At 42.1% G+C, this 21398-nt stretch overlaps 1 protein-coding gene and 1 pseudogene across 24 annotated transcripts in view; both read right to left on the reverse strand.

Annotated features, from left to right (window-relative positions):
- The window catches only part of LOC137236879 (protein eva-1), a 3007131-nt gene that overhangs the window by 1791330 nt on the left and 1194403 nt on the right, over positions 1-21398 (reverse strand). The gene's annotated exons all lie outside the window — the stretch shown is intronic.
- Positions 12974-14528, reverse strand: LOC137238669 (probable ATP-dependent RNA helicase Dbp45A; annotated as a pseudogene).

The raw sequence follows: 21398 nt of genomic DNA on the forward strand, positions 1-21398 counted from the left end.
CCCATATCGTACAAACATTCTAGAGTCACCCTTGGTCCACCTTTATGGCGATATCTCGAAAAGGCGTCCACCTATAGAACTAAGGATTACTCCCTTTTAAAATACTCATTACCATCTTTCATTTGATACCCGTATCATACAAACACATTCTAGAGTCACCCCTGGCCCACCCTAATGGCGACATTTCGAAAAGGCGTCCACCTATAGACCTAATGCCCACTCCCTCTTAAAATGCTCAGTAACACTTTTCGTTTGATACCCATATCGTACAAACATTCTAGAGTCACCCCTGGCCCACCCTAATGGCGATATCTCGAAAAGGCGTCAACCTATAGACCTAATGCCCACTCCCTCTTAAAATGCTCAGTAACACCTTTTATTTGATTCCCATATCGTACAAACACATTCTAGAGACACCCCTGGTCCACCTTTATGGCGATATCTCGAAACGGCGTCCACCTATGGAACTAAGGATCACTCCTTTTCAAAATACTCATTAACAGCTTTCATTTGATACCCATATCGTACAAACATATTCTAGAGTCACCCCTGGCCCACCTTTATGGCGATTTCTCGAAATGGCGTTCAACTATAGAACTAAAGCCCATTCCCTTTTAAAATACTCATTACCACCTTTCATTTGATACCCATATCGTACAAACACATTCTAGAGTCACCCCTGGTCCACCTCAATGGCGATATCTCGAAAAGGCGTCCACCGATAGACCTAAGGCCCACTCCCTCTTAAAATACTCAGTAACACCTTTCATTTGATACCCATATCGTACAAACAAATTCTAGAGTCAGCCCTGGTCCACCTTTATGGCGATATCCCTAAATGGCGTCCATCCATAGAACTATGGCCTACTCTCTCTTAAAATACTCTTTAATACCTTCCATTTGATACACATGTTATACAACCACATTCCAGGGTTACCCTAGGTTCATTTTCCTACATGGTGATTTTCCTTATTTTGTCTCCATAGCTCTCAACTGGTCAAAGGACCACGTATGGCAATTGCATACACGACAAATTGAAGCGTTTAGTCAACTAAAACAGCTGCTGGTAAACACTCCTATTATAAAGCAAGCTGAAGATAAGGTTCCCTTCGTAATAAAAACCGATGCGAGCGTTTACGCATTATATGCAGTATTACTTCAAGGAGAGAAAGAAAACGAAAACCCCATCGAGTACGCCAGTCGATTGTTAACATCAGCTGAACGGAATTATTCCACAACGGAGCGGGAATCTCTTACTATCGTATGGGCCTGTTCAAAATTTCGAGGATATATTGAAGGTGCTGAGATTCACTTAAAGACAGACCGCCAGCCTCTGAAATGCTTACTGAGCATGAAATCACCTACTGGTCGCCTTTCAAGATGGGCGTTGCAGATTCAATCCTATAATTTTCAAATAGAGTATACCCCAGGCAAAAGCAACTCCTTAGCTGATATGCTCTTGAGACCGACGTGCGATACAGATGATCACCAATCATTAAATTGTATATGTACTTTCTATGCAGATTTACCTCATAAGACATTTAGCGAGCTACGACATGAGCAGCTCAAAGACGATTACCTAGCGAAAGTCAAAAATTCTTCAGAGAAAGGCGATGAAGATATTGCCTCATGGAGCAATCGCGGTTACCTCGTCAACGACGGAGTATTATATCGCTATGCAAATGACGACTCCGAAGAGGCACAACTCGTAATACCGGCTCATGAACGCGCAAATAGAAGAATATCATGACAAAAGTACTGCAGGCCATTATGGAGCCGAAAAAACAATTGACAGAATTGCTAAACTTTACTTTTGGCCAGGGATGCGTACCGAAATAACTAAGCATGTGAGAACCTGTGTTGAATGCTAACGCTATAAAGCAACAAACATGAAACCTATGGGTTTACTCCAAACCACGAGTAGCAAGCAAAGGTTTGAAGTTGTTGCTTTCGATCTGTTTGGCCCGTTGCCATGCATATCAGTGGATATTCGTGTTAGAAAACGTCGCCACTAGGTGGGTTAAATTATTCCCAATGAAAGAAGCAACAGCAGAAGCTTGTGCAGTAACGCTAACTAACGAAATCTTTCTTCGATACGGTGTACCAAGACGACTTAAGAGCGACAATGATGTACAATTTGTCTCGTCAGTCATGCAAAACATAGCATACGTTATGGAAGAACAACAGCTTTTCACGCCTGTTTATCACCCTGAGGCAAATCCAGTTGAAAGGAAAAATAGGGACCTCAAAGCCCAGTTAAGTATATTTGTACAAAACCAACACAAAACCTGGAACAGCAACTTATCCGCCATTCGTTTCGCATTGAACACCAGTAAGTGCCAGTCAACTGGTTACTCCGCAGCATACCTCAATTTTGGAAGAGAACTTAGAACGTTTGATGATGTAGAACATGATATCAAAGCAGTGATAGAAAGCGAGAATTTTATACCGCAAATTATGCCATACTTAAATAGATTAGCTGACGACTTCAACGCTCAGCTCCCGAAAAGCTAGCTGATGAAGAAATGAAATTCAGAAACATGTCCTAGTAACCATCGCCGTTTGTAAACTTACAATTTTTCTCTAATATAAATGCAAGATCGCAACAAAAATTATGTTGATAAGAGAAGATATTGATGTGGGATCTGAAGTTTTAGTAACTATACACGCACTGAGTCAGGCAGAGGAAGGAATAACTTCAAAATTCGTACCAAAACGTGATGGTCCATATGTTGTTGTCCGAAAGATCAATTTACGAAATTGCAAATACATCCGAACCAAGCGTATCACTAGGAGCTTACCACGCATCTACCTTGATGCTATATAGAGGCAACGAGGAGAATAGAGATCCAACACCAATACAACCAATTCGGAAGAGAGGAAGACCCAGGAAATCCTAAGCAAATTTGATGATGTTTGATTAATGTATCCACCCAACATCAAAGGGGAGGATGTAGCAACACAATACATTATTACAAGTATCGTAGTGTGAAGTCACCATTATATTTTTAGTACTATTATTCATATGGTCACCCTGTAAGCATTCCAAGTAAGCAAATGTTTTTGTAAGCACTTCATGCAAGCTTAAATCATAACAAAGAAACGCTATACATTCCAATAGAATTGACAAGAGTATAAAAGCTCGATGTTCATAGTAGGGGGACTCATGAAAGCATATAAACTTATAAGGTTTAAAACTATATCCATTTACACACGCTGTTATATGAACGCACCTAGAAATACTCTTGATAAACTTGATTTTTTATCAGCTGTATTATTGCCAAACAAAAATTTTTTGATTGTTATACAAATTAAACAAGTAAGGACGGGACTGTCTTCGGCTGTGCCGAAGACTTCATACCTTTCATGAATGGGGCTGAACAATAATCTTATGCCGTTCGTAATCTCCGAATAATCGGATGTATAAGATAAGAAATATATAATGAACAAAATCTACATACCTAAACGATTTTTAACATAAATATAAAATAAACAAGTAAGGAAGGCTAAGTTCGGGTGTAACCGAACATTACATACTCAGTTGAGAGCTATGGAGACTGTTTAGGCCACCAGCCTAAATATTCGCTACCACCCTAATGCACATTTTTTGGCAATATTATTATTTACCGGTAACGGCCCACCCCTGCCGAGCGCTAACTTCAAAGGGGAAAAACTCGACGAAAGTTGGCTATCGGCAGATGGTGCGGACCTTTTTCGTTTTTAAATATTTCTTTTCTATTTGGAACGTCTAAGAGTCAGCAGCGAGCCCCAGGTGAGTAAGATAAAAACCAACCATTTTATACAGTGCGAGTGTCAGTGAATTAAGATTTGCAAATAATTATTCTCATTTGTTTTGTGCAAATAACTATTGAAACTTTGAATTGCCAAGTGCAAACCTTTTATATTTTCACAATCTAGTGCAAATAACAATTTTAAACCTTGAATTGCCAAGTGTCATTTTTGTATATTTTCCAATTTGCAATTGCAACAATTTTGCAATATATCTGGTTGTTTGCATTACCATTTATTCCGGGCACGAATGTGTCATTAAACATTTTTTATAATAGTGAATCTCCACTTGGTGTGTAAAATAATTCCTCTATTTATAATAGACATAGCAAAAAATTTATATTGTTGATGAACTGAATAAATATTGTTAGTTACTCGGTATTAATTCTTCTCCTTTTTCTTTTTTCTTTATTTGCGTGCGATCGCGCCCTACGACACGGGTGCCACATTCCCCCCGCAACATTTGGTCCTTACGCGCCGAGAAAATCAAAAATTTGAAGACAACATAGGTGATTTACCCCAGAATCAGCGCAGCGGAATAATTGGAAATTATTAGCCAAGCAAGAAAAATTATTTATAAAAGTGTTAAATTGGAGAAAGTAATCAGCGAAACAAAACCAACTAGCACAACATTTGGCAACTCGCTATCACACAGCACACATACTGCCATAAAATCATCACATTATACAGGCGATTCATCACCTCAAAATCATCACATCAACAGTAGCATACATCATACAGTCCATCATCACATCATACAATCCATTATATCATACAGTCCATTAGCTTCATCACACAACATCACAATCAAATCAATATAATATATCGCATCCATTAGAATCACATCACGTCAGCGCACAACATCAAACAGTCCACTAATCAACATCACATACAGTCTATTAGCATCGGCATCACATCGAAAACACAAGGTACGTGGTTGCTTGGTATTGCACATATTTTTTAAAATTTAATTTACGTGTTTTACGTAAAAGTGCACTGTGTGATAGTTACAAAAAGAGGCAAAGCAAGTGAAATTGCTAGATTTCGTGTTTTTAAGCACACAATCGCCTTTTGACGATCGGGTAATTCCCCCCACCAGTGGTAAGGGTTACTCGACACCGCTCAAGGCAGACAGTCAGTGAATTTTTTTAGTTTTTTTTTCACGTTCAGCACTGCACTGTATTGTACCCCTCGTCGTCACAGGCGTTGTCAGAACTTCCTAGTCAGGAACCATATTTTCACTTGGTTGATAGCCTTAGCTTGTCTATCACAGAATTCACTTTAGTAATCAGTTTGCGAGCTGAAATATTACCAAAAGCCAAAAAAGTATCACTACGTTGGGTGGCTAGTGGCTTGATCACACTATTTATACTGAGTCTTATATTATATAGCTGTAGTTGTATCGCTTTTTTCTTAATAAATACTTTAAATCGTATGTTTTCCACGTCAAGTTGAATATACAAAAATTATTTCTTTTGTTGGGAAAGATACCCTGGTTGGCTACTCGGCGATACTCATCAACGTTCACATAACACCTTTTTGTATACACATTAAATCCTCGTCAGGATTTCTATTTGTGTTTCACTTTCACTTGTATACACATTAAATCCTCAAGGTGATTTCTATCTGTGGTTCAAATTTCTAGAATTACACACATTAAATCCACAGGATTTCAATTTGTGACATATCCACATTGGGATTACATCTGCGTTTTTTAAAACCTTTTTTTTTTAGACACGCTAAGTTATCAAAATATTTCTATCTGTGTCCAACACACCCTTTAGACACATTAAATATTTGCAGACGAATTCTCTTCTCTGCATTGCACATCACTGTAGACACATTAAATCCTCGTCAGGATTTCTATCTGTGCTTGCTGTCACTTTGTACACACTAGAACCTTTCAGGATTTCTATCTGTGCTGCATATCACTATATTTATATCACTTTATACACACTAAATCCTCGTCAGGATTTCTATCTGTGTTTATTTCCATATCACTGTATACACATTGAATCCTCGGCAGGATTTCTATCTGTGGCTTACACAATCCTCGTGAGGATCTCTATAAGTGGTTCATATCACTGCCCACATTACATTCACGGCACAATTTACATTTGATTAAAATTTTTGCTTATCACTATTCACATAAGATTGCTATCTGTGTTAACACATTCAATCAGACCAGAATTCGTGTGGTCTTAAAGCTTTTACTCACACAGCACAATCACAGCAGAATTGATAGCTGTTCTACGTACAAAAAACAAAACACTCTTATAATTTTGGCTGCGGTTGAATACACCCCAACGCCACTAAGTCCTTTGCCTTCAAGCTCGACACCTTCAAAGAAACAAAATATTCAGATTAATTAAAGCAATGGAGACTTATATTGGATTGGCTGGTTCCATAGTGGAGTTTGAACAAGACTTCAACTCCACCCCGGCCGAAACCCGGAACAAGCACGCCCTTGCACTACTGCAAGAGGAGCTAAGGGCACTATGGAAGAAGACCAAGTCCACATATGAAAGTCTTCTCAGCAATTCTGAACTGTCCAAAGACGAGCTGAGCTCATTAAGAAAGAAGAATAAAAGTTGCTTTGCATGCTACCTGCAATGCATGTCTGCTGTGGCGGCTGAAGCCGAAGCCATCACTCCACAGCCGGCCAAGGATGAAGCAAAGGATGAAGATTCTTCGCGCCGGGGACATAAAATGCGGCTGCCGCCTTGTGACACCGATGTATTTAAAGGCGACTACCTTTCCTGGCCAGCCTTTAGAGATATGTTCACGGCGATATACATCCACAATACTGATCTGAAAGATGTCGAGAAATTATATTATCTAAAAGAAAAAACTCAAGGGGAGGCAAAAGAAGCAGTGGGCAGGTGCTCATTAACAAACGAGGGTTTTGCAACCGCCTGGAAGAATCTAAGCGACAGGTACGAAAATAAACGTATCCTCGTCAACACACAATTAAAACTTTTATTTAATCTGACGGCAGTCGAGCAGGAGTGTGGAACATCAATTAAAAAATTGCAACGTGAGATCAACAATTGCATTTCTGCGCTACAATGTCATAATATTGACATCACAAATTGGGACGCAATCATAACTTACTTATGCTCCACAAAACTCCCTGAATCTACATTGGCTCTTTGGGAACAGACCGTAGAACGGAAGACAGATATCCCGAAATGGGAGGATATGGACCAATTCCTGTCCAATCGCTTCCAGACATTAGAGACGGTTTCCGATCTTAGGGGTAACAAAACTACAAAAGCACCCAAAAGTCAAAATTCGAATTCTAGGGAAAATTCTACAAAACTTGGGGTTTACCAAGCCAGCGTACCAAAATCGGCATGTAAGATGTGCAACAGTACGGAGCACAAATTACGAAATTGCCAAAAATTCCGTAGGTTGTCTACGTCAGGGAAAATCGAATTTGTCAAGAACAATAGTTACTGTCTGAATTGTCTGTCGGGTGGACACACCGTGACACGATGCACTAGCCAATTTAATTGCAGCACGTGCCATGCAAGGCACAACACCTTGCTCCATCTTCCGACAGCACAACCAAAGACAACTCCTCAAAGGTGGACTCAAAACACCACCGACAATACACCTTCAACCTCACAACAGGCTAGGGCAAGGATGGAGTCTGAAAAAAGACAAGATAATGCTAATAACGTCTCTTCGTGTCATGCTAACACCACTAAAGGGGTGTTATTAGGAACAGCACGTGTCAATATACACTATAATGGAGTGAAGTTTTCTGCCAGAGCGCTGATAGACTCTGGGTCGGAATGCTCTTTCATAACAGAAAGACTAAAAAAGCGAATAAACCTTCCATCCAAACGTCTGCCCGTGCAAGTATCAGGAATAAATAATACGCCATCTGCACAGGTAAAGGAATCATGTGCGATTACATTAGGTTCGCTTACAGACCCCGTAGTAAGCATCAATACGGTGGCCCTAGTCCTGCCTCAATTAACAGGGAACCTTCCGACTTGCCAAGTGAGCGCAACGACTCGGCAATCGTTCCCTGATCTGATTCTGGCGGATAAGAGGTTCTTCATTAATGAACCAGTCGACCTCATACTTGGCGGCGATATTTATCCCCAGATCATACTAAACGGTATACGGAAGAACGTTCTAAGTACGCTTCTCGCCCAAGAAACCGTCTTCGGTTGGATTTTAACCGGTCGTGCAGATGCACCTCACCCAACCAATACACGAGTATCCTTTTTTAACGAAATTAGCCTAGACAAGCAACTAACCGCTTTCTGGGAAATTGAAAACATACCAACGAAAAAAGCCCTGACGGAAGACAATGCCTATTGCGAGGCACTATATAAAAACACAACGGAAAGGAATTCAGATGGAAGATATACCGTCGCCCTTCCATTCAAACAAAGCTTCCTAAAAACCGTCTGTTTGGGCCCATCTCTCAAGAGCGTCTGCTCTCAGTTCTATCGGAACGAGACGCGCCTAGCCAAGACACCGGCCCTACAGACGGAATACAATAGGGTACTGACAGAATACGTCACGTTAGGGCACATGTCTAAGGTGCACACCGTAGTACCACCACAATCATCTGATTGCTACTTCTTGCCGCATCATGCGGTTATCAAAGAGGAAAGTACAACGACTAAAGTGAGGGTCGTGTTCAACGGGTCGTGCCCGACTTCCAATGGCACAAGCCTGAACGATGTGCTACACACCGGCCCAGTACTTCAATCTGACTTAACAATACTGCTCCTCCGATGGAGATTCTAAAAGTACGTCTTCAACAGCGAAATTGAGAAGATGTACAGGCAAATTTGGGTAAAGGAAAATCAAACCCAATACCAAAGAATAGTTTTTCGACTCAAATCAGAGGACCCTGTCAGCGTGTTTGAGCTAACACGGTAACCTTTGGGGTAAACTGTGCCCCCTATCTAGCGATCAGAACCCTACATCAACTTGCAGATGACGTCGAGTCATCTCTGCCAACCGCAGCGCACATTTTGCGAAACAGCATGTACGTCGACGACGTCCTGGCAGGGGGGCATAGCATCGAGGCAGCAGTCACTGCTCGCGATGAAATCACAGCCGCATTAATGTCAGCAGGATTCCCTCTGCGAAAATGGACCTCTAATTGCAGTAGGATACTACAGGGCATACCCAAACCTCACAGGCTTACGGAAGACTTTCTGGAGTTCGTGGACGCGAGCATGGTAAAAACCCTAGGGATCCGTTGGAACGCGCATTCCGACTACTTTTATTTCACAGCGAAACCAATCGAAAACCAGGACATCTTAACAAAGAGGGCGATCCTATCTGCCATCGCCAAACTCTTCGACCCGTTAGGCTGGCTTGCTCCAGTTATCATCGTAGCTAAGATACTAATGCAGAACATTTGGCTGGAGGGGGCGGATTGGGATGAACCGGTATCCGCAATTACTTTAGATCGGTGGCAAACTTTTATGCAGGAGTACCCCGCCATTAACCAGATTCGTATACCTCGGTGGGTGCACTTTACACCAACTAACGATATCGAAATTCACGGCTTCTGTGACGCGTCCGAAAAAGCCTACGCGGCTACGGTTTACGCGCGAGCTAAGATCCACGATAGGATCTACGTTAGCCTACTCATGGCAAAAACAAGGGTGGCACCAGTAAAAACAATTTCACTACCAAGATTGGAGTTATGCGGTGCTGTCTTGCTGGCTGAGACTTTGGAAAATGTGATGGAGAACCTGCACTTAGGCACATTTAACATTCACCTATGGACAGACTCGACCATCGTCCTAGCATGGATTCGAAAACCCCCGTGTTCCTGGTCAACATTTGTAGCTCACAGGGTGACAAAAATCGTGGAGAAGGTAGGAACGAAAGCATGGCATCATGTCGAGTCCGCATCAAATCCAGCGGACTTAGCCAGCAGAGGACTTCCAGCCACGGACCTAGTCGACAACTCATTGTGGTGGCAGGGACCTTCTTGGCTGCAAGAAGGCAAAGCGAAATGGCCATCTCAAGGCGAACAGGAGTACCACACAAACATCGAAGAAAAACGAGTGCAAGTGCATGTAGCAACGAACATCAACAATAGCGAGGATATTCTTGATCGGTTTTCCGATCTATCAAGCGCGTTGCGGGTAATCTCCTACGTTATAAGATTCGCCAATAGAATCCATCCAAAAACTAAAACGTCCTTTAAAGCAGAGTCGCACCAGATTTCGCCTGACGAAATCAAGGCTACGACTAGCCGCCTCATCAGGATATCCCAAACCAACCACTATGCCGAAGAAATAAGCGCTCTGAGAACTAGGAATCCCATCGCGACCAAAAGCGAGATTCTCTCTCTAGACCCCTTTATCGACGAAGATAATGTCCTTCGGGTGGGGGGTCGCCTCAACGCATCCAGGGACGTTCCCGTCGACGAGCGTCACCCGATAATCCTCCCTTACGCCTGCCGACTCACCCGTCTCCTGGTCCAGTTTGTCCACACCATTTCCGTACATGGCGGAAACCAACTTATGCTGCGGCTTCTACGCACGCAATACTGGATACCTCGGGTCAAAAACATGATCCGATCCATCATACACAACTGCAAGGCCTGTACGCTATTCCGCAAACGTTCCCCGACGCAACTCATGGGAACCCTCCCTGCGGAACGCACCACCTTTAGCAGGGCATTTACCAACACCGGGGTGGATTTCGCCGGACCGTTTGGCATCAAGTCTTACAGCGGACGAGGATGCCGTATGTCTAAAGGATACGTCTGCCTATCCGTCTGCTTTGCGACTAAGGCGATCCACTTGGAGGCGACTAGCGACCTCAGCACCGCCGCGTTTCTCGCAGCATTTAGCCGGTTTGTCGCCAGACGAGGATGCCCGAAAAACCTCTATTCCCACAACGGAACGAACTTTGTCGGCGCGTCAAGGGCTCTCCGCTCAGAGGTCAAGGCATTCCTCGTTGATGCGCGCAACCAAACCCTCTCTAAATATGCCCACCAAACCCTGACATGGCATTTCATACCAGCAGCTGGTCCTCATATGGGCGGGCTGTGGAAAGCGGGGGTCAAGAGTTTCAAAACTCATTTCAAAAAGATCGCATCGGATCATAAATTTACTCTGGAGGAGTTTAGCACCCTCCTGTGTAGGATTGAATCCTGTCTCAACTCCCGACCCCTAAGCCCATCTTCAAATGACCCGTCCAACCTGGAGCCACTTACCCCCGGGCACTTCCTAGTCGGGGGCCACCTACTAGCGCCACCCGAGATCGACGGCAGCGAGAATCGCGCATCACTCGTCAATCGATGGGAAAAACTCAAGGCGCTGTATCAAACCTTCTGCAAACGGTGGAAAACGGAGTATCTCACCGAATTGCAGAAGCGCGTTAAGTGGAAGCATCCACAATCAAACCTTAAACAGGGAGACCTAGTCGTCATTAAGGAAGATAATCTGCCCCCTAACGAATGGAGACTAGGTCGGATAGCCAACCTTCATTATGGCCCCGATAACCGAGTTCGAGTCGTCGAACTGGATACGGCAAGGGGAGACTTGTAACTCCCAACCGCTCTAACAAACCCCGTAACCCAGCTCTCGTTCACCCCGAACGAGGCCAACAAATCCCCTAACCCAGCTCTCGTTCACCACGAACGAGGCCAACAGAACCTTACCGCAGATCAGCTATCTGCCACAGAATACCAGTAAATCAATAATCATGATTTTGTCTTAAAACATCTACATACCAATTCTAAATATTCTCGCGGAATTTTGTTCTTACGGATTTTTTTATTCCCGCGGAAAAATTCCTCCAATTTTTTTTTTTTCTCCTAAGGAATTTCGAATTTTCGAAGTCAGCTGTTTGGTCAATTGAAATTTCATTGCGCATTTCTTATTTTGTTTAAAAAATTGAAAGGTTTATTATTGTTGCTAATTTGTTTGGAATTAAGAAGTAAGGTGTAAACAATGCACATTATTGCATTTCGTGTGGTATTCACTGAAATGAGTAATGAATTGGTGCCACAGCAATATCAACAGAGGAGCATAAGAAGAAGACGGCGGGATAACACAAATCCGCCGGAGTTGCCTGCTTTCATTCTGCAAAGCAATTTTCTGGCGGCCGCGTCGAATTGAGTTCGCCTTTCGCCATATGCCAAAATCTCACTAAGCCTTCTTAAAAAATCCTTGCGCAATTTCTGGATGGCTACATCAAATATTCAAAGAGCTCTTCCGTTGCTTATGATATACTTTTCGACTTAAAATAAAGAATATTGTGGTTGTTGTTGCTGTTGTATTAACAGTGAGAATATTGTGGTACAATGTAAATACATATTTTAGCACAAATTTGTACAATTAAGTGTTCTTTCTTAAAAGAACTAATTTCCTTTAACTATTTTTGATGCATTCCCTTTAATTTAACTAGTGAAAAAACTCCTATGAAATGGCAAAGAAATCTCCTTCTCCCTCACATTCATAGTACCTACTTTTCTCCCATAACCGGTTTCCTCTCTTTCGAACATTGTTCAGAATAGGAGGGAAGGGAGAAGTGGAAAAACTCACAAGGAATTTTTATTTACAATAACGAGGAATGGGAGAAGGGAAAAAAACTCGCACGGAATTTTCGTTTAGAATTGGGCTGCTAATATTTTATTACCGTAAGGTAATATCGGTTGAAATCATACCTTTTAAATCTGTTTGCGTATCAACCTCCGTTATTTTTTGCGCAGGTTCTGCCATCCTCCGTTGGGTGTGCGCAGGTTCTGCAGGTTCCTGTGGTTTTTGGCTGTAGTAGCATTTGAAGCAGCTGTTTTTGTTAAACGTTGTTTCACCTTTAAATTAACAGATTTGAAATTAAGGTGATTTAGCGTTACTGCCTACTTACCATCATAAATTGATTCCAATCAACGGATTGCTGTCCAATATAGGCTGTATAGTTTGACCACCAAAGATTTGCTGTCCATTGCGTAAGCGCTTCCATTATATCCAAATCTCGATACCTCATTATGCCCAAACTAGTTAAAATGGATCCGACACAGCATACCTTTCAACGGTTTAATTAGGCCGCTAATTGTAGGGTATTCCTTCTCTTCGGGAACGCTTGCCTGAAACGGGCATTTATAATAATTATGTTCAAAGAAATATTAAAATTAATTTCTTTTTGACTATTTTAATGCTAATTTGTCGCATTTAATTTCAGCTCAAGAGTTCTCACTCAATCTGCTTTTGTTAATCACCTTTGATTTAGCAGCTAATTTGTGCTGTTTGCCTTTGCTTGCAGCCTTATCAGCTTCGCTGTTCTTAAATGGTTTTGATTTTTTACGCTTGAATCGCAAAGCATCCACACTTTTAAATCGGTCATCTTGTATTAATTCTGGCTCCTTCTCGGCCCATTCCTTTTGACGCTGCTTTCGTAATTGACGAGCTGCACGTATTTTATCTCGTTGCTTTTCGAGAAAAGCTTGCTCCATTGCGTCTGGATCTTTACCCTCTAATATCCATTGCTTGCGCCTATAATTTTGCGCACGTTCATCGAAATCGTTGTTATCTAATTTTATTTCGGATTCATGGCGTATTACATTTACTTGCATAAAAATGCGCTCTACCATGCGTTGATCGATTGGATGCTCTGTTAATTTCGCATTAATTGCTGCTTCAATTTCTCCCAGTAATTCCAGGTCATGTGGAAATCTAGAAATAGAAATCGCAATTCCTTTGCGCCCTGCACGGGCAGTGCGACCAACACGATGTATATATTCTTTGGGTGTACGTGGTAGGCGATGACTCATAACTAATTGAACACTAGGTATATCCAAGCCACGTGCAGCTACATCTGTGGCGATGAGAGTACGCACATGATTGGATTTAAAACGATTTAATGAGGCAACACGTTCCTTTTGTCGGATAAAACCATGTAAGCAAGCATTCTCAATGCCAATATTATTAAGAGTCAGAGAGAGGAGCTGACAGTACTTCTTTGTAGTAGTGAAAATTATAACATTTGCATTGTCGTACTCTTCACGAAATTTGCGCAACGCCTCCATTAATACCATATCACGATCATAATCTGCGCACAACAAATAACGCTGGTCAAGTGTTTCCACTGTTGCTACTGTAGAATCATCTGACGATTCAAAGCAATCTTTTGCTATGGGAAATATACTAGATTCCTTAATGAAATCCTTCATTGTCGCCGAGAAGAATACATTTTGCCTCTCTTTCGGCAGACAACGTTCAATTATTGCCAATCTTTCATCAAAATCACCATTTAACATACGATCTGCTTCATCCACTACTAAATACTTGAGATTATCAAAGGAACATGTATCACAACCAGTTAGGTGATCTGCTAACCGCCCTGGCATTGCAACAACAATGTGGGGACGTTGCATAAGTTTTCGGCTTTCGATCATTTGATCAGTACCTCCAGATACGACGCAGACGCGCACCCCCATCGGTTGACCGGCAACAAGAAATTGTTCCGAAATCGGATAAGCAAGTTCATGCGTCGGTGTAAGCACTTGTGCGAAATGACTTGTCGGTTCTTCGCTAAGTTTTTCAAGTATGGGTAATGCAAATGCGAATGTTTTACCAGCTCCCGTTTTGGCTGCTCCAATGCAGTCTCTACCCTCAAGTATGACCGGAATACAATTTTGTTGTATGGGAGTTGCAGTTTGAGGCCCGATTTTTTAACTGCTTTGTTAGTCATGGCCTCAGCCCCAAGATGGCAAAAGGAATAGTATCCTTTTTTAACATTTTTAAAATTAAATGTTATTTAGTAAAAAAGTAAACAAACTTGCCTACGATTCAACAGCTGAGAATGCAGACCTTTCAGAGTTTTTATTTAGCACCGCTTGTATATCAGCACAAACTTTCGCTGCCAGCACAGAATCCTGAACTTTTAAGGTGCCTATTGCATATAATACATCAGCACACTGCCTTAAATCCAGCTGATCTGTTGTACTACCTATATTGAAAGCAAGCGAGCGCAAGTGTTGTGCTACGTCGTTTTACGTTGCGCCAAAGTGCTCATCACTTTTACCATTTGTGGCGAACTTATGCTAGCATTAACTTAGCTGCTTCGTCGTCTCCAGCAACCCCCAGCACAGTATTGAGATCATCTGTGCGAAACCCTGATTTACGCTTCTTTATGTCATTGGTCGCAGCACCAGCCCTATTTGCCCCTGTACGCCCTAAAACACGACAGATTCGGAAGAAGTGTGCATCATTTTCAAAGTCATTGATTTTTTGCACGATGCATTGAACCCCATTCAGCTAATATTGTAACTATTTTTAACGCATGTTTGCGTGAAAGTGGTCCATTTCCATTTGTGCCCTGCAAAATTCGTTATTTCTTCGTATTGCTCTTTAGCTTGGCTCTCTTTTACCAAATCACTTTTGTTTTGCAAAACTAAGATTTGTTGGAGCTTCATCATCTCAATAGCAGCAAAATTCTCAGAAGTCGATTCCTCTTCTTCGCTACTAGTGCTACTACTTTCTTCAGCGACTGAATCGCCGGCGGAGTCGTAAGAGGATGATGATGATGAAGAGGTTAATCCGCAATGTGGAACAGGGGTTGGGTCCGCAATGAGTAAACCTCGTATTCCAATTAATTAATAGTTTTGCCGCTTTCCGACTTGTCTGGGATGTCCAGATATGTCATTGCTGACTCTGTGTTTGCCATAACTGAAGAAGTTTGGAAGTCCCACGCAATCGCTTTCATGGTATCCAACTTTTCATTAATCTGTATCTGAAATGAAACAAAAAGAGTACCTGAAATGAAATAAAAGAATAAAATTAGTAAATTTATAACATTATAAAAAAGGAACGATACCTGCATACTTACCCATTCTTCATAGTGAAAATTCATTCAAAATGTATCTATACTCATTTCCATGAATGAATGTCATTTTGAATGAACGAAACAAAGGTGACACTCGATGCCTTTTTCTTACGCAGTAAGCACATTGCACGCGATCCAAAGGGTATCACAACTCGGATCCATGAGATCCAACACACCCGAGCGTTAGCACGTGAACAAAAATCAGGATACATATATAATCGCGAAAATATAGATCTAAACAAGAAGGCGCGCTCTGGTTTGTATCATGAGCTTCCTTTTATCAAAACCAAAAAAAATATAACAGTGGAAAAAAATAAGCAAAATAGGTATCTTCCTTAAATCCGTTTCCATTATTATTTTTATTAGGAAAAGTTAAGTTTTCTTCTAAACTCCAACTTAGTTTAGACTGTTTCGTGAACTATAAAGAAATAACTCCGAAATTTAAGACCGTAACATTTCCAAGCCAAGCGTAGACTTAACGGTGGAAGAGCTAATGGGAGATTTCAATACAATCTTTAAGATTGATAAAATAATTAAAGAAAGGGTCAGAATGTTTTTACGAAATAATAATTCAACAAAATCAACGTGATGGGAGAACCCAAAACAAAAAAATGAAAATTTCCAGAAGTAATTATTAGCGTTGATGTCGCGTCAAGACTCAAACGCGAGCTGTCCCTAAATGATTGCATGACATGACCATTATGTCTCATTACGCTGCCAAATTGGCAGCACCGCACAGCTGTCTCTTTCCAACGATTGGAAGAGTGAGCAGCTGACAGCTCTAACAAATTACTACACTCGATAGTGTATGCTATCCCCGCCAGGGTTGTGTTGGAATCAACAAACACACCACAATTTGTGATTCTCACACAACATGGCCCAAAGCAACACAAACAGTGTTCCCAGACAGCGAATGAAGGCCTCTTTACATCTGTCGCACCTTTTATCTGCACGACGTCATTGGACTAGTCATTTTACAGGCATTCATAGGTTATATTCATAGTCACATTTGCATGGGCGCGGGTAAGGTTTGTGACCAAATTTTTGTAGGGCAATTACAAGAAGCCGTGACAACACAGGAGTTTACCGTGATATACCGTATATTGTCGCGCATTGCCTGCCTTAGGCAACCACCAAAAAATATAGTTTGCCCTAAGTCTATATTTAATAATTCTTAATCTTACTATTGGTGGCTTTAAATATCAGCAATTTCATTCTGATGAAACTAATTTCAAAACAAAGGCTCATTTTAGGCGTATGTCAATCAAATTTTACTAAACCTAACAGTGGGTTCAACCACTACACGTCACTACATCGGCAGAATAACTTAACCAGATTATTAATCCCAAATAAACCCTTAACCCGAGTACGCCAACCACAAGCTCGACCAATTAAGCTTCTACTCTCCGCCCATACGCCACCCAACTCCCTTAAAATGCAAAACAAATAATAACAAGTTCCCGTTCCAGAATGACGGGTTTCTCGGTCAAACGCAACAAGACGGAGCAACGCGTTGACTCCTTCACCGTCTCCTGCCGGTTGTGCCAGAAGAACCACGGCATACGACTATGCCCGCGGTACAGGGGAATGTCGGCAGAAGAACGCCTCCGGGCCGTCCTTATACACCGGCACTGCCCCAATTGCCTATCGCCGTTCCATCGGTTAGAGATATGCCCTAGCAACGACCGTTGCCACCGCTGCCGTGAACCACACCACACTACGCTTCACATGGAGCACGAGCAAGCACGGCCACGCCCGATCCCTTGCGCAGAGCGCGACGACGACGAAAGCGACGAGGTGCTATCGATCAACATCACCGAGGACACACGATCGTGGGCCCAACAGGTAGAAGAGGAGGAGAAGGAGATGGAAGAGTTCACGAGAGGTGCATCCGCCTTAGCCATCGCCCCAACGGCCAGTGGAGAAGCAAGGATCTACACCTGGAGCGTAACAATACCGCACGTCTGTCGAGGTGCACCATCGTTCTTCGAGGAAAGTATGGGGTAGCGGGAAAGATCACGACCCAAGCCACCGTAATAGCAAACTATGCCAGGTTAAACCCCACGGCAAATCTGGACCCGTCGGTAGCGGCCCCATTCCAGTTCATGAAGCTGGCCGATCCGACGTTTTACCGATCGTCGCCAGTGTTGCTCACTTTGGGCGCCGACGTCTACGGCAATATTATGGTCGGCGGCACACCCGCGTCGACTGTCGGCGGGCTCCTCACCCAAGCCACAATATTCGGCCTCGTCGTGTCCGGAGCCCACCCACTATAAAACCTTAAACTATACCGACGGCGACGGTATATCTTCCATCTGAATTCCTTTCCGTTGTGTTTTTATATAGTGCCTCGCAATAGGCATTGTCTTCCGTCAGGGCTTTTTTCGTTGGTATGTTTTCAATTTCCCAGAAAGCGGTTAGTTGCTTGTCTAGGCTAATTTCGTTAAAAAAGGATACTCGTGTATTGGTTGGGTGAGGTGCATCTGCACGACCGGTTAAAATCCAACCGAAGACGGTTTCTTGGGCGAGAAGCGTACTTAGAACGTTCTTCCGTATACCGTTTAGTATGATCTGGGGATAAATATCGCCGCCAAGTATGAGGTCGACTGGTTCATTAATGAAGAACCTCTTATCCGCCAGAATCAGATCAGGGAACGATTGCCGAGTCGTTGCGCTCACTTGGCAAGTCGGAAGGTCCCCTGTTAATTGAGGCAGGACTAGGGCCACCGTATTGATGCTTACTACGGGGTCTGTAAGCGAACCTAATGTAATCGCACATGATTCCTTTACCTGTGCAGATGGCGTATTATTTATTCCTGACACTTGCACGTGCAGACGTTTGGATGGAAGGTTTATTCGCTTTTTTAGTCTTTCTGTTATGAAAGAGCATTCCGACCTAGAGTCTATCAGCGCTCTGGCAGAAAACTTCACTCCATTATAGTGTATATTGACACGTGCTGTTCCTAATAACACCCCTTTAGTGGTGTTAGCATGACACGAAGAGACGTTATTAGCATTATCTTGTCTTTTTTCAGACTCCATCCTTGCCCTAGCCTGTTGTGAGGTTGAAGGTGTATTGTCGGTGGTGTTTTGAGTCCACCTTTGAGGAGTTGTCTTTGGTTGTGCTGTCGGAAGATGGAGCAAGGTGTTGTGCCTTGCATGGCACGTGCTGCAATTAAATTGGCTAGTGCATCGTGTCACGGTGTGTCCACCCGACAGACAATTCAGACAGTAACTATTGTTCTTGACAAATTCGATTTTCCCTGACGTAGACAACCTACGGAATTTTTGGCAATTTCGTAATTTGTGCTCCGTACTGTTGCACATCTTACATGCCGATTTTGGTACGCTGGCTTGGTAAACCCCAAGTTTTGTAGAATTTTCCCTAGAATTCGAATTTTGACTTTTGGGTGCTTTTGTAGTTTTGTTACCCCTAAGATCGGAAACCGTCTCTAATGTCTGGAAGCGATTGGACAGGAATTGGTCCATATCCTCCCATTTCGGGATATCTGTCTTCCGTTCTACGGTCTGTTCCCAAAGAGCCAATGTAGATTCAGAGAGTTTTGTGGAGCATAAGTAAGTTATGATTGCGTCCCAATTTGTGATGTCAACATTATGACATTGTAGCGCAGAAATGCAATTGTTGATCTGACGTTGCAATTTTTTAATTGATGTTCCACACTCCTGCTTGACTGCCGTCAGATTAAATAAAAGTTTTAATTGTGGGTTGACGAGGATACGTTTATTTTCGTACCTGTCGCTTAGATTCTTCCAGGCGGTTGCAAAACCCTCGTTTGTTAATGAGCACCTGCCCACTATTTCTTTTGCCTCCCCTTGAGTTTTTTGTTTTAGATAATATAATTTCTCGACATCTTTCAGATCAGTATTGTGGATGCATATCGCCGTGAACATATCTCTAAAGGCTGGCCAGGAAAGGTAGTCGCCTTTAAATACATCGGTGTCACAAGGCGGCAGCCGCATTTTATGTCCCCGGCGCGAAGAATCTTCATCCTTTGCTTCATTCTTGGCCGGCTGTGGAGTGATGGCTTCGGCTTCAGCCGCCACAGCAGACATGCATTGCAGGTAGCATGAAAAGCAACTTTTATTCTTCTTTCTTAATGAGCTGAGCTCGTCTTTGGACAGTTCAGAATTGCTGAGAAGACTTTCATATGTGGACTTGGTCTTCTTCCATAGTGCCCTTAGCTCCTCTTGCAGTAGTGCAAGGGTGTGCTTTTTCCGGGATTCGGCCGGGGTGGAGTTGAAGTCTTGTTCAAACTCCACTATGGAATCAGCCAATCTAATATAAGTCTCCATTGCTTTAATTAATCCGAATATTTTGTTTCTTTGAAGGTGTCAAGCTTGAAGGCAAAGGACTTAGTGGCGTTGGTGTGTATTCAACCGCAGCCAAAATTATAAGAGTGTTTTGTTTTTTGTACGTAGAACAGCTATCAATTCTGCTGTGATTGTGCTGTGTGAGTAAAAGCTTTAAGACCACACGAATTCTGGTCTGATTGAATGTGTTAACACAGATAGCAATCTTATGTGAATAGTGATAAGCAAAAATTTTAATCAAATGTAAATTTTACCGTGAATGTAATGTGGCCAGTGATATGAACCACTTATAGAGATCCTCACGAGGATTGTGTAAGCCACAGATAGAAATCCTGCCGAGGATTCAATGTGTATACAGTGATATGGAAATAAACACAGATAGAAATCCTGACGAGGATTTAGTGTGTATAAAGTGATATAAATATAGTGATATGCAGCACAGATAGAAATCCTGAAAGGTTCTAGTGTGTACAAAGTGACAGCAAGCACAGATAGAAATCCTGACGAGGATTTAATGTGTCTACAGTGATGTGCAATGCAGAGAAGAGAATTCGTCTGCAAATATTTAATGTGTCTAAAGGGTGTGTTGGACACAGATAGAAATATTTTGATAACTTAGCGTGTCTAAAAAAAAAAGGTTTTAAAAAACGCAGATGTAATCCCAATGTGGATATGTCACAAATCGAAATCCTGTGGATTTAATGTGTGTAATTCTAGAAATTTGAACCACAGATAGAAATCCCCTTGAGGATTTAATGTGTATACAAGTGAAAGTGAAACACAAATAGAAATCCTGACGAGGATTTAATGTGTATACAAAAAGGTGTTATGTGAACGTTGATGAGTATCGCCGAGTTGCCAACCAGGGTATCTTTCCCAACAAAAGAAATAATTTTTGTATATTCAACTTGACGTGGAAAACATACAATTTAAAGTATTTATTAAGAAAAAAGCGATAAAACTACAGCTATATAATATAAGACTCAGTATAAATTGTGTGATCAAGCCACTAGCCACCCAACGTAGTGATACTTTTTTGGCTTTTGGTAATATTTCAGCTCGCAAACTGATTACTAAAGTGAATTCTGTGATAGACAAGCTAAGGCTATCAACCAAGTGAAAATATGGTTCCTGACTAGGAAGTTTTGACAACGCCTGTGACGACGAGGGGTACAATACAGTGCAGTGCTGAACGTGAAAAAAAAACTAAAAAAATTCACTGACTGTCTGCCTTGAGCGGTGTCGAGTAACCCTTACCACTGGTGGGGGGAATTACCCGATCGTCAAAAGGCGATTGTGTGCTTAAAAACACGAAATCTAGCAATTTCACTTGCTTTGCCTCTTTTTGTAACTATCACACAGTGCACTTTTACGTAAAACACGTAAATTAAATTTAAAAAAATATGTGCAATACCAAGCAACCACGTACCTTGTGTTTTCGATGTGATGCC

This window comes from Eurosta solidaginis, chromosome 1, assembly GCF_040869045.1.
Source record: "Eurosta solidaginis isolate ZX-2024a chromosome 1, ASM4086904v1, whole genome shotgun sequence".
NCBI lineage: Eukaryota > Metazoa > Arthropoda > Insecta > Diptera > Tephritidae > Eurosta > Eurosta solidaginis.